Source organism: Mus caroli, unplaced genomic scaffold, assembly GCF_978045245.1.
Source record: "Mus caroli unplaced genomic scaffold, Mus_caroli_1 scaffold_16, whole genome shotgun sequence".
Classification (NCBI taxonomy): domain Eukaryota; kingdom Metazoa; phylum Chordata; class Mammalia; order Rodentia; family Muridae; genus Mus; species Mus caroli.
The window spans coordinates 7422065-7431420 of NW_028227271.1; the positions used below are offsets into that span (position 1 = coordinate 7422065).

The 9356-nt window shown below is 41.7% G+C and overlaps 1 long non-coding RNA gene across 1 annotated transcript; it reads right to left on the reverse strand.

The window, feature by feature from the left end:
- Nucleotides 1-2486: 2486 nt before the first annotated feature.
- LOC147000711 (uncharacterized) lies at nucleotides 2487-7273 on the reverse strand. The gene is made up of 2 exons (XR_015045596.1): nucleotides 6785-7273; nucleotides 2487-2689 (listed from the first exon to the last, which is right to left on the reverse strand). It is a non-coding gene; the product is annotated as an uncharacterized LOC147000711 (long non-coding RNA).
- Between the last annotated feature and the right edge of the window lie 2083 nt (nucleotides 7274-9356).

A 9356-nucleotide genomic window follows, 5' to 3' on the forward strand; every position in this document is an offset into this window, starting at 1 on the left:
GCCGCACAGACATGTGACTTGGAACGAAAATGATCTACCATTTTCCACGACCTTTCTCTTTGTTTCCTGACTCATCGGGACCTTAAACCTAAATAAGGGGCTTAATCAGACTTTAGAAGTCCTGGGCGAACAGCAATACCCTTGGGAATGAACATAAATAATAATCATTGTTAGATTCGATAACAATGTATAAGCACCTCTTAGACCCTTGAGAAGACTGAGACGCCGTAAAATGAACGGTACAGACCCCAGAACTGCAGCACCTCTCTTCTCAGCCCCTGCATGGATGGAGCACGCACGCGCGTGCGCACTCCGAGGGTAGAGTGTTTACTCACACAGTCATGGGTGGAGGAGCCTTGTGAGCTGGAAGCCAGTCTGCACCCGCCTTGCTACTCCCTGGACTCTTGGTTGGGGCTGTGTGAGCCAGGTGGAAAAGTACCTTCCGAGCAAAAGTCTCCAGCACAAAGCTAATTGTCACATGCCATTGCGTAGGCCACTGGACCAGCCTGGTTGCTGGGGATAACTTCCTAAATAACTGAAGGAAATCCACAATCTTCTATTCCCCGCAAAGGTGGCACAGTCTACACATAGACTACACTCCTTCTCCTGGCCAGAGACAACAAGAGTCTTCCTCTCCCATTGTAAATACAGTGAATAACTTGTTTGGTGGTAAGCTACCATCCCCACATCTGCCCGCCATAAGTCAATGTCAGAGCATTCCACTGCTATACTCTCCCCACTCTCCTATCCTCCAGCAGTGGCCCCAAGGAGAATTCTGAATTCAATTTCAATTTAACTTTCCAACGCTAATGGGGTGTGTGGTTGTGGGATAACGTTAGCACCTCTGATGCGTCATATGTTGTGAAGGGCATGTCAGGCCCAGAGATGGATGTTTAGTTGGGGTGGGGGCAGATTCTCACTACTTAGCTTTGAGTTTTCAATCTCTCAACCACACCCCGATCCCAGAGTGTCTAGGGTTACAGTACACACTACAAAAGCCGGATCTAGGCTGGCTCTTCACCAACACAGGCTCAGCACATTCTCGGGAATTAGTACACACCCTTTGCAGTTGTGAAACAGAGGACACAACTAGGGAAAGGGAAACAGCAGGGATCAAGTCTAAATCTAGTGCCTTGCACATCTAGGTGTCTAAATCTAGTGCCTTGCACATCTAGGTGTCTAAACCTAGTGCCTTGCACATCTAGGTGTCTAAATCTAGTGCCTTGCACATCTAGGTGTCTAAATCTAGTGCCTTGCACATCTAGGTGTCTAAACCTAGTGCCTTGCACATCTAGGTGTCTAAATCTAGTGCCTTGCACATCTAGGTGTCTAAATCTAGTGCCTTGCACATCTAGGTGTCTAAATCTAGTGCCTTGCACATCTAGGTGTCTAAATCTAGTGCCTTGCACATCTAGGTGTCTTGCTGTGGGAATCCCTCTAGTTGCAATGAACGGGGACCACTGAAGACTGTACTGTCCAATATTTTTCCTTGAAGCCACATATTAATATCATATCAAGGAGTATACTAGGACATGATATTTGTTAACTAAGGTACTTAGAGATCAGTTAAAAACATTTCCGTTGTATTCATCTGAGAACATCATTTCCTCAGACAAATCTAAGTTATTTGAAAGCAAAATGTTCTGTCTGTGTCTGTCTCTGTGTCTGTCTCTGTCTGTGTCTGTCTCTGTCTCTGTGTCTGTATCTCTCTCTCTCTCTCTCTCTCTCTCTCTCTCTCTCTCTCAGACACACACACACCCTGCAGGCTCAAGCAATTGCAAACATCCCATACTCTCAAAAATGTAAATAATCAGAAAAAGCATCCACCACCTTTGGTCTCAAGGCTATGAAGCTTATAAGGAAAATGTTTTAATCTTCTTTTACAAAAAAAAAAAAAAAAAGGAGAGAGGTCCTTAGCTGCGACTTACCCATGAAGCTGACTCTTTGGCATTACAATGACTACTGCCTCTTAGATACAAGTACTAACTTTTCTAAATGCAGTTTCCAGGACAACAGAATGCAATCATCTAATCCCAGCCACCACATGAACACTTTTTTTATTATTATCAAAGATATATGTGTGAGAACATGTATACATATGTGCATGTGTTTTCTATAACTCCAGTCATGATCCTCTCTCTTGAGGTTAACTTGAAATAATATAAATTAAATAGAGAACCAAATTTTTGAAGTAACTAAGAATTACTAGTGCATTAATTAACTTTGGGCTCTCCTCAAACCCTGCAAGTGGAGATGTTAGCCTAATGGTCTAAAAGCATAAGCCCTGGGTGCTCACTGATCGCACATCTGGAATTACTTTCTTTGGGAACTGTTGTATAATGAGGTGTTCACACAGCCAACCATGGTTCACCCCCTGTTGCGGCCCGCCCGCGGTCCACAACACGAACGGTTCAACTGAGAATGGCAGTTCCCTGCAAAGAGAGATAACTAGATAGGGCGGAAGAAACAATGGAGTCAAGACAACATTCGGATCAAGACTCAATTTAATATTTCCAGACACTCAGTTTATAAAGGAAGGGGGAGGGAACCCAATTTCCCGCCAAGTAACTCAGGGTCCAGTAGCAGGACGAACACATGTGTGCCTTCAGGCAGCAAGGTCAGGTTCCAGCGGTGGGCATGGCAGGACGAATGAGCCGGTAGCTCCACCCTAGAGCAGGCAGGTTCCAAGCTGGGGGGAAGGGAGACCACATTTCCCCCCATTAGATAACAAAAATAAAAATAAAAAAGGGGTGGCCTGTGGCAGAAAAATTATCTATGTTCAATAGTTCTGCCTAAGTTCCTAGGGCTAAAGAAAAAAAAACTATTTCCGTGGGATTCCCTAACTATTCTAATGGTAAACTGTATCTGGCTGAGACTGTCTTAAAAGCACTGACTGAAATACCAGCACTGGGCTGTAGGCTCTGACTTTATAATGCTAATTAGTGCTGAATAGGTAGCTACCTGTTTGCCTTTTAAGTAGGGCGTTGGAACCCTGGCTGAGTTTAGCTAAACAATTTTAGAATAACACTGAACTGATAATCCTCTGCAATTTTGGGTAAAAGGCAGGGGAACAGTGAGAAGCGGTTAAGACCAGCTCTTTAGTACAAGGCCAATTGGCTTTTTTATTTTTTGGGTGGGAGGCAGTGAAGGGCTTGCCCTTACGACAGCAGGTCTCCAATCTCTCTCCCCCCTATTAATTAAGTTTAAATAGGCAATGCTTAACAGAGGTGATCAAATGATTTTCTCATCCGTAGATGAGTGGGCCTTTAACCTTGACTTGGGTGGACATTAACCTGATTCCTCCCGTGAGTATTGTAACAACTCACATCTGTGGCTCTTGGTATCTTTTGGGGAGGGGAGGCAGAGCCGTAAGTATTTTTAGTGTTTAGCTGGAGTCAGATACCAACCTCTTTCAAATCAGGTGTGTCGCACAGGGAACTCAGAAACGGTCAAATTGGACCTTCCCTCCGCAGTGATCTCCTGCGCCAAGCGGTACCCATACCGTATTCATATGATTATGAATCAGTATCGCAATTCTGAGTTATTGCGAGGTCTCTATGTGAGACTTGTCAACCTCAGATTTAGCAAGGCCTAGACAAGAATTATGTCAGTATTAACACCATTAATTTTGGTTAAAATAGGAGCTGAAAGTCTTTCCTCTTCATCCCTGTTATTCCCAGTAGCCTGAGGAACTAAGGACACCTTGCAGTAACAGCAAGGGTGAAAAGCCAGAGGCTAGCTAAGGGACTAAGCCTATATCTATCAAAATAAGAACTAATCTTTGTAAATATATATGAAATTTCTACTTCCCTAGCTCTCCTGGTAAATCTAAATCTTATCTTAGACTGAAAAGCCACATGCTGGGATGTCCCTGGAAGGGAGATTAGCAGAACCACCTGTTTGCTCTTAGGGGCGGGGCGGAGAACCGGAGAATGTAGATTGACCTGCTTGAGAGAAGGAAGAATACTAAACAATTAGAGTGTAGTAATGTAAATTTTCTGTTTGGAGAAGTCAAGGTACTTTATTTAGATGCAAATTGTAAAGCTAAAGTTTATCTCCAGCCTCCTGTAGGGGAATTGGCTCAGAGAGTAGCAGGAAAACAGCCTTTTTTTTTTTGGGAGCTTCAGTTTCCAGCTGAATTTTAAGCAAAAGAGGAATTTTAGTCCTCAAGGTGATACTTATAAGATTTGGAATGTGCGTTCATTTGACTAATTAATCTCTCGAAAAAACACAAACCGAGCCCTTTCCCCAGATTAGAACTGGATCTGGACCCTTCCATTTATTAGTCAGGGCGTCCTTCCATTTTACCAATGCATAAGAATTAGAAGTAACTGGGTGCCAGTGGCGTTCCGCTGCAGACTGACCTTTAATGTCAGTTTGCAAAAAGTTTAGGACAAATAAGGTAAAGGCAAGATGTGCCTTTGGTGACCTTGGGGGAAATGCTCTGAATTAACTTTGCTAGGTAATTTAGAATATAGGAATCTCTAACAATTGAACTGAATATTAGACCAGTCTAAGATTGAGTTAGAATGGCTGGTCACACTGAAGAAGAGTGAAAAATCATTATGACTCTATTAAATGACTAATTTTACTAAGTCTGAATATACAGTCTCTGATGTACTATTGCCATAAAGTTAAAAGGCTAGAAGCTAGTCTAAACTGGAAAAATGACAAGCAAGGATGGATCTAAAACATGAATTTAATCTTTTAGTCCTTTTAATCAGGACACTGAGTTAACTTACCTGTCAGCTCAGCACACGAATTACCAATATGCTTCTGTAGAGTTCTGTGGAGAGAACTTGTTTTTCCCTTTCCTAATAAGGTAGCTGTTTTAGGATCAATCTATAAGCCAATAAGTAGACCCTTTTAAGATACTAAAAAGCATTTATTAAATTTGACATTTTAATCTCAAATTTTGAAAATAAAGGTATGTTTTAAATAGTGTGCATGGAAATGCACTAAATAGTATATATGGGGATACAATTTCTTTTTTTTGTCTTTTAAGAGGTTAAAGTTTAAAATTTTACAATATCTAACCTTTTGAATTAATAACTTTTTGGACAAAACATTTTAAATATTTGGCTGTAAAGGGGCAGTGACTGCACTTTCAATCATTTTTCTTAAGGAACGGTTGTAACTAGAAGGCTAGAAAAGTTATTAAGAGTCACACGTGCATAATTTATTTATTTATTAACTAGAAATATGTATAAGCAATTGTAAATTTGAGAATTAATAGTATCTGAGGGACGAACAATTTTAAGTAATTATGAGCTCAGAGATATAGCATTGACTATCAATATATAAATTAAGGTTTGATTGTTCAGCATTTTAAAACACCATCTACAGCACACAACCAGATTATTTGTGCTGGAATAGGGGCAACTGTGTGTTAAGACTCCGCTCCACAGCAGCTAGTTGGGCCCACGTGGCCAAACGATTGGCTGGGAGGATGAGAAAAATGACTTTACAATAATGTTTTTTCTGGCCAAAGAATTGTCTTCGGCACAACTAATTTTTAATTACCAATTAACAACAATTATAAAAGCTTTCTTTATTTCCTGCAAAACCCCTTGCAGCAAACCAAAACACCAAATAACAAAAGGATACTGTCTCTGAATCTTTTGGGTGAGAGCAAGGATTTAAGGTAAACTTCCCTTGAGAAGCATTAGTTAATAAAATACTTTCCACTTAGGAAACAATATATACTGAAAGATTAAAACTTTTGGCTTCTTGTAAAGAAGCAGAAACAATAAACATTTTTCTTACATAATGTAAAGCTATATTAGCCATACATAGAGGCAAAATTTTCTAGTGATTACCAGTTTACTAGAAGCAAAAATCTTTGAATTTAAGCATTATTTTAAACATTTGAATAAATCTGTAACACTGTTAAAAAGAAATTTTCTTGAACACAGGGAAAAACTTTTTTAGGCATTGTTTGCAAAACAAAAGAAAGTTCACAAGCCGCTCTGGGACTGCCCAGAGCCCTGTATTGACTCAAAGGTAAAATACTTTTTAATCTGAGCATCAATCTTAAATTTGCAATCAAACTGCAAGCTGCAGTCAATGGAACAATGGCAGTTTTAACCATAATTTTTAAGTTTTTGTGCAAGGTTAGGATAATATCTACAACTTTGGGAAAGCAAAACCTATGTTTAAAACAATTTATCACTGTTAAAATCAATATTAGAAGCATTACTATCATATTACGAAGTTTGGATATCAATTAATACCTATGAATACCTATTAAAGCAAGCTTTAACGCATTAATAAAGAGGCATTGCTTTATATCTTATCTTAAATTTTACTATTTAGGATAGGAACCACATTAATCATTATCTAAACTAGAAATATCTTAAGAGACTCAGCCTCTGAAGCTTAATCTCAAATTTTAACTCGCTTCAGGGCCTCACCAACTTTCTCTCAGGTTCCACAATCTATCGTTTCTTCTTCTTTGAACCATGGAAAACAGCTATCTCTCTTATCTAAAAAATTTCTTACTAATTATACTTCAAGCCTTACTCCTTTTTCCTTAAGCAACTCCTGAAAACTAAACACAATCGCCTGATCCATGATTTTGAACCCTTCTTTCTTCCACCTAAGCAGTTTTCTAAAAAACTGCGGCACACCGCCTGTCTCCGTATCTAGTTCCGATTTACGAACTGCTGACCCCAAGCAGAACCAGTGTTGGGTCAGCACTGCTTCAAACTTGTTCGTATCCTACTGCATCCCCAGCAACACTCTACAAAACTGAAATTTTTTAGGCTAGCGCTAGCATGTGTACCTGTCCGTTGCTCCGATGCTCCTCCGATACGAAGATTCTTTTCTTTTCTTGTGGAGCTCCACACAGCAATCGTTTCTCTTAGCATCCCTCTGCCATTCCTCAGGTCCCAGTTCTGGCGCCAACTGTTGCGGCCCGCCCGCGGTCCACAACACGAACGGTTCAACTGAGAATGGCAGTTCCCTGCAAAGAGAGGTAACTAGATAGGGCGGAAGAAACAATGGAGTCAAGACAACATTCGGATCAAGACTCAATTTAATATTTCCAGACACTCAGTTTATAAAGGAAGGGGGAGGGAACCCAATTTCCCGCCAAGTAACTCAGGGTCCAGTAGCAGGACGAACACATGTGTGCCTTCAGGCAGCAAGGTCAGGTTCCAGCGGTGGGCGTGGCAGGACGAATGAGCCGGTAGCTCCACCCTAGAGCAGGCAGGTTCCAAGCTGGGGGGAAGGGAGACCACAACCCCCTACTGTTTGTGTGTCCTGGACTTCACCCTTTTTCAGTAGCAAGTTCAAATACCAAAACAGCTTGTCCAGGGATCATGTGGACAGGAATGTGCGCATCTTGAAAACCTGGGGACCAAAACATGCTCATCCCTAAAACAGGGACTTAGGTGGTGTTCTCACACAGGACGGAGCTGCCAGATCTCATAGTCTCACCCTCTCTCTTTCCAGTATCAAACCCAGCTCTTCACTGTTTGTGAAACAAAGGGCAATTAAGAAGGAAGGTGAAAGAAGGCCTAACCAAAGAGGGAACAGACCAAGGTTTGGGGGAGAGGCAACCTGGGGAGGAGAGAATGTTCTTGTGTTCTTTAGGAGGCAAGGGTCCCTTTAATGGTTGAGAAGTTAGATTACCAATGTCCATGCATGTCATGGGTAGGAATGAGTAGGCAGGAGACCTGGCTTCTATCTCCATCCCTGCCACCAACCAGCAGTCCAACCCACAATTTGTGATCTCCCCAGCCTCAGATGCAACCATCCGTAGTAATTCAGAATCCTTCCCAGTTTACTCCCCGCTGCCACTCGGAGCTTTGGCTCTGGCTTTTTGTTTTGTCTTTATTTTATATAGTTGAGTGTTTTGACTGCATGTATGCTGTGTACCATAGCATTCAATTCAGTCGGAAGATGGCACGGATTCCCTGGGACTAGGGTTACAGTGTGGGTCTGTGGGCCCAATGGAACCAAACTCAGGTCCTCTGCAGGAGCAGCAAGTGCTCTTAACCGTGAACAGTCTCTCCAGCCCTGACTCAAAGCTTTTTAGCTGAACCGCAAATACATGTGGGGAGAGAGACAAGAACATCCAATCTATTGAAGATTATGCAAGGCATGGTGATACACCCTGTTTTCCTTTTAAAGTACTATTTATGTTAGCATGAGTTCATTGCTATTTTTAAATGAATTAACTATTTGCTTCCTCAGTCTTAATTTCTGGTATATTAACAAAACTCTCTGGGTCTTGAATAACTTTGAAGATCACAAGGTGTTCCCGAGACCAGAAAGAGTAGTTAAAAGAACAAGTTCTAGAGCCGACTACCAACTCAAGTCTCACTCCTGCTGCCACTTAGGATGTGACACTGGGACACAGTCCCTTGGTCCCTCGGTGGTATTCGGCTTAACTCTAAGGTTGTCCGAGCAGTAAATGATTGATACACGTCCTGTACTCGATACTACCAGCATTCTCCCCGGCGTAAGTCTCAGACACCACCGATGCCTCCTTACCCACACCCAGCACCCAACCTTGTGTTTTTGGTCACTTTGCTTGACTTGGCCAAATCCAAGCGCTGCCACCTCTGGCTTGGAGGGACCAAAGACAGCTTCGGTAACCTGCCACCGCCTTCCTCCAGCCACCAACTATACGTTGACTCTGCCCTTCATTGGAGCTCCATCAGCAAAAGACTACTAGAAAACCAAAGTAAGCCAGGCAGGGGTTTTAAAAAACATGCTATGTCAGATGAATTTGAATGTCGAGTAGAAATGCTAGCCATAGGAATAATCAATGAAACGGGAGGAAGGAGGGGGAAAATGCAAGCAAATGCTTCCATTTCTTAAAGGAAACGGTGCTATCTACCCAAAGTGCCTTCCGGCTGGAACTGGTGTTTAGCTTTGTTTTGTTTTGTTTTACCTTCGTCTCCTTTATTAAATCTTTGACTTACCACAGGGCGCCCCTTACACTGGTAACCAACTCAAGCTATTGGCTGCTGAAAATTTTTGATGGACCAGGTTCCTATCACATGCACTTGACCAATAGCAATTTGATCTTGGAAGAAGGGACAGGTCTTGGATTTCTATGATTATTTATAATAATCAAATGGTGATTATTCATAATCTCTTGGATATATGAGTTTTCCAATCTAATTATTTATTTATATTGTATGTGCAATTCTGTTTGTTTGTTGTTTTTTTTTTTTTTTTTTTTTTGCCTACCTGTATGTCTGTGTAAGAGTGTCAGGTCTTGGAGTCACTGACAGTTGTGAGTTACCATGCGAGTGCTGGGACTTGAACCCAGGTCCGCCTGAAAGAGCAGTCAGTGCCCTTAACCGCTGACCCATCTCTCCAACGCCAACTTTTCTAATCTG